The 5325-nt window shown below is 30.5% G+C and overlaps 1 protein-coding gene across 1 annotated transcript in view; it reads left to right on the forward strand.

The window, feature by feature from the left end:
- The window catches only part of LOC108969584, a 246110-nt gene that overhangs the window by 6534 nt on the left and 234251 nt on the right, over nt 1-5325 (forward strand). The gene's annotated exons all lie outside the window — the stretch shown is intronic.

Here is a 5325-nt window from a genome sequence, read left to right on the forward strand (position 1 = left end):
GCACAAAGGATCGCATTAGAGAGTGGCATATTTGGACGTAATTTGGTTCGAAAAGTGGGCGTGGCCCCTACTAAGTTATATACATACATTAGGAACCAATGATGATAGCGGAATAAAACTTTACACAAATACGGTATTTGAGCTGAGGTATCCCTTGTGGAAAAATTGTTGTGATCGGACTATAACTTTTCAAGATCCCTGATATCAAACACGAAGAACTCAGTGCCTAACCTTACCTAACCTAATTTTTCACCGAAAATATCGGTAAATCTCTGAGATATTTTCATGTAATTCAGRTGGCATCATTTTTATACTCTCGCAATAAAGTTGCTAATAACGGTATATATCGTCAGATATACGGTTACATATACCAAAGTGATCAGGGCGACGAGTAGAGTTGAAATCCGGATGTTTGTCTATCCGCCCGTGGAAGCTGTAACTTGAGTAAAAATTGAGATATCTTGACGAAACTTGTCATGCGAGAGTATAAAATGTTCGCTGATACCCGAACTTAGCCCTTCYTTACTTGTATAGATTGAAAATGGGCGTGGCCCACTTATGGATGAAAAACCATATCTCAGGAACTATTCGACCGATTTCAATGAAATTCGGAATATAATATTTTCTTAACACCCTGATGACATCTACGACATATGGGTGAAATCGGTTCACAACCACGGTTTCTTCCAATATAACGCTCTTTTGAATTCCATCTGATGCCTTCTCTGTATAATATATGCATTAGGAACCAGTCATGATAGCGGAATAAAGCTTTACGCAAATACGGTATTTGAGCTGAGGTATCCCTTGTGGAAAAATTGTCGTGATCGGACTATAATTTTTAAAAATCCCTGACATCGAACACGAAGAACTCAGTGTCTAACCTAACCTAACTTAATTTTTCACCGAAAATATCGGTAAATCAATACAATTAAAATAAATGAAAATACAATTGAATACTCAAAGTACACAAATTGTTCTAATCTAATTAATTTTTCAGCAAAATAAAAATGTATGTAAATGACGGATAATGAAATATCGATTATCACTTCATCATGCGAGAGTATATAATGTTCGCATTAAAAAATCTGAACAGTTCGGCAACTCTACCCCAAAAAATATTTTTATTTCCTACAATTAAAGGATCATTGAACCTGAAAAGGGAACCTTCAACTTCGCATTATTGTTGTTTATCTGAAGTTTGTATGTCATATCAAACAAATGAAACTTAAATGGCATTTATGAAATTTCATGAACTATTTACAAAAGATATCGAATTCCATATTTTTGTAAACAAAATATCTAGAAATTGTAAGCCTTATTAAAAATGCAAACAAAATGACCCCTGGACTTGAAAGCGGACATTGACAAGCGCTGATAACGCAAAGGAAAGTGGAAATGAAGAAAACTGTGATACAGTGCAATATTTACTAAGTGCTATATACATATATACATACGTACTCACATACATACATACATACATACATATAAACATATATAAGTGTATACGCTGTGCTTTCAATTTTAAAATCATAGATTCTTTTTCGTTCTTTTTTTCTTTAAGTAAAGTAAAGAAATGCTCAACATTTCACTTGAGCTATAGAGCAGAAATGGAGCGTGAAATTGATATCAACTTGTATGTATGTATATATGCAATGCACTTGTGAGCAATTGTCATTTTTTGTGTGTCTGTTGGTGTGGCTGGCATTATCAAAGGCCGTTAAATGGACACAAATGAAGCGAGCGATAAAACAAGCAAGAGCAAATGAACTAAAAGTAAGACTAGCATATAGTGGTAAAACAAAAACTACGGAGAACAGTTGATAAAACCGCCAACAAAATGTACAAATAATGAAAGGCTGTAAGTCAAGCACTTGTGGCAGCTAGATCAAAGTTGCAACACAAGTCCGAATGTTAGAAGTAGAAAAAGTGGTTGAGCTGCCAATACAACATAGGTTGATATGTGTATCTATAGATGCATATGTACATAATATATAAGTAGTAAAGCGTGTGTATATGTGACATAAATCGACAGTGATCCAATCATAATGTCGCAGCGACTGTCAGCAGCTTTTGGAAATGTTCTTTTGACTGGGCACATGTATGTCTGTGTGTTAGTACATGAACTCCAAACAGTCCAAAATCAATTAAGTAAGTCAAATAACAAATAACAAATGTCAATGCATTTAATGTTTTTTTATGTGCGAGGAGACTTGATTTAACACCAAAAAATATTTAAAAAATATCCATATATAGGGTTTTCCAATAAGAATGATATGATTTAATTTCTAAAACAAAAACACACCAATTGTTAAGGAAATTTTTTCTATTTAGTTTAAAGTACAATTGATACAGTTTAGTTTTGAATATAACATCATTCAATGGCCTACACGATTTCTTTTGCAAGAACGAACGAACGAATTCGCTGAACCAAATTTTCGAGTACTTTTTAAACTACTACTAAATCAAGTCGTATGTCAAGAATAGCACGTTCTATGTATATTGGCTTTTATGGCTTAAAGAGAGTCCAGTTTATTGTAAAAGACCAATGACTTCAATTGACTGCTGCCTTTTTGGAATTTCTAAACTAGTAAAATTTTAGGAATTTTTTTTGTAATTTTGAAATTTTTGAAAAATTTCAATTTTGAAATTTTTTAAAACAATTTTTCCAAAACTATGAAAATTTTACGAATTTGAATTTTTTTCGTAATTTTGAAATTTTTGAAAAATTTAAATTTTGAAATTTTTTAAAACAATTTTTCCAAAACTATGAAAATTTTACGAATTTGAATTTTTTTTGTAATTTTGAAATTTTTGAAAAATTTMAATTTTGAAATTTTTTAAAACTATTTTTCCAAAACTATGAAAACTTTACGAAGTTTGATATTTTTGTAATTCTGAAATTTTGAAAAAAAATTTAATTATTTTAAATTTTGGAATTTTTAAAAATTGTTTTTTTTTATCTATTGAAATTTTAAGAATTTTGATATTCTTGCAATTTTGACATTTTTTGAAACTTTGAAATTTTTTAAAACTATTTTTTCTAAACTATCAAAATTGTATGAATTTCGATATTTTTGTAATTTTTAATTATTGAAATTTTGAAATTAAATAAAAAAAATTTTTAAAACTGTTTTTTCTAAACTATTACAATTTTAAGAACTTTTTGTGTATAATTTTAAATATATGTGCATTAAGAAAAAAAAAATAGATTTTGAAAAGTTTTAACTTTATATAACCCTTAACATCTTTTTTATATATCCCCTATTTTAAGAATTCAAAATCCAAGTTTTTTGTTTTTTTTCTTTTTGTATTTGGCAATTTAAAATAATTATTGCGGAAATAATCTCTGTAAATTATCCCGATATTATTTTAACGACTTTCTACATTTTGGTTTTTGGTTGGTGGTTTTCACTTCGTTCTACTGAATAATACACGAACGATTTTTAGTGTGTATGGTTATGTATGGGTGTATGAGTGGAGCTCGTGCGCGTCATGTTTGACACCGCATCATATTTCCGCTGTCAACAAGTCGTTGTTAGAGCTGCACCATCATACTGTGTGTCCACTTGTATTTGCTTGTTCGACTGTTTACTCATAGGTCCAAGGGTCAACGTCACACATATCTACAACTTTTCTAAACAAACAAAAAAAAAAAAAAAAAAAAAAAAAAAAAAAAAAAAAAAAAAAAAAAAAAAAAAAAAAAAAAAAAAAAAAAAAAAAAAAAACAACAAATAAGCAGAAAACGCTCGTTCATAGTGCTCAATAAGGCAGCAATTGCTTTTTAGGTTTATTTCTACATTATATATGTAAATGTATTTATTCTATGTGTGTATGTATGTAGGTGTATAAATGCATGTGTGTTCTACTTGCCTCCGCCAATGACCTCAACTTGTGTCACAATGCTGATTGTTCAACTTACACACACACACGAACACACACTTACACCAGTTTAATTGTTTGCTTGTCTGCCGCCCGCGGCTTGTGGCAAGTTGCATGCATGCATACATTCTACCTCAAGAGTCTGCAGCATCTGTTTTCCCCACTTGATGTTAATCTTTTAATAGTACAACATTCTATTGAGCCACCACAGCGACCACTTCACCTTCCTTCTTTACAAAATCTTTCGCCTTTCTTCATTCAATTCAAAAGTGATTTTTCTTTACCTTTTTCTCGTTTCTCTTTTCTCTAAATGAAATTTACATAAATGCCACACTCAATGGCACGTGTGTGTGCGTGTAAGTGGCGCAACGAATTGCAATTTAGTTAAGTTAGTCACTTACTTAAAGCGGACAAAACGCTGGCAACGCTGCTGATAAGCGCTGGCGACAGTTTTATTTCTTGTATTTAGTGCTATTTGCTCTTATCTAAAAGATACAAATTGCGTGTAGAGCTGTGAATTTATCTATTTATTGGTATGCTTACATGTGTGAATTTGCTTATGTATGTATGTATCCATCAATGTAGATTTTATGTGTGTGTGTTTACTTTGCCATAAATTCTTTGCTTTTGGGTGACTAACATGACGCATATGATTGTTGTTGTCGGTAATATGCCTCTCCATTCATTTGTGTTCTTGTTGTTGTTTTTATGCGCTCAACTCTGCACTTTTAATTGAATTAAATTTTATGAGTAGTCTTTATGAAAGTTTTCTTTGTATAGAATTCTTTCGATTGCACAACTCTTGCTGTCAGGCTTCTGTACGGAGTGAGAGCAGATACAATGAGTGAGCGTTGTTGTGTTGAATTTTTGAGTTGAATTATAAATTATGGATATGTAAAATAGTATTCATAAAAACCCTTACTCTTTGACTCTCTAGTTGAGATACCAGAGCCTTGGATTTCGGTTTTTTTGTTTTTTTGCTAATTGACAATTTTAATATCAATTTTCTTACAATTTGTTGATTCATATGCCAATATTTACTTTAGCAGTCATTTCAAAAGTAAAACAAATTCGGTTTCTTGACTAATACAAATGTTATTATCGTGTGAACTTACAAAATTATTATTATTTTTGTTTTTTGCTTTTGCTTTTCTCCTTTTTTAATTTTGCAAATTAGAATCTTTTGACTTAATAGTTATTGTTGGCTTAAACCATATATGTATGTATGTATTTACATGTAAAGAGAGATATTTAAATAATATTAATGTCAACTTTCAATGCAAGAACTTCAGTTATCGCGAAGGGTTTGCAAAAAAAAAAAAATATTTTAAAGTTTTAAGTTTAGCCCAAAAAGAAGGGGACTATATTTTCTAAAATAAGTTTAATTTTTGAAACAAAAGTTGAGAGTGTTTTGAATCTTTTTGTAATTTGGTTTTTTTTTAA

Source organism: Bactrocera latifrons, unplaced genomic scaffold (genome assembly GCF_001853355.1).
Source record: "Bactrocera latifrons isolate USDA-ARS-PBARC rearing strain unplaced genomic scaffold, ASM185335v1 scaffold_105, whole genome shotgun sequence".
In the NCBI taxonomy this organism is placed as follows: Eukaryota; Metazoa; Arthropoda; class Insecta; order Diptera; family Tephritidae; genus Bactrocera; species Bactrocera latifrons.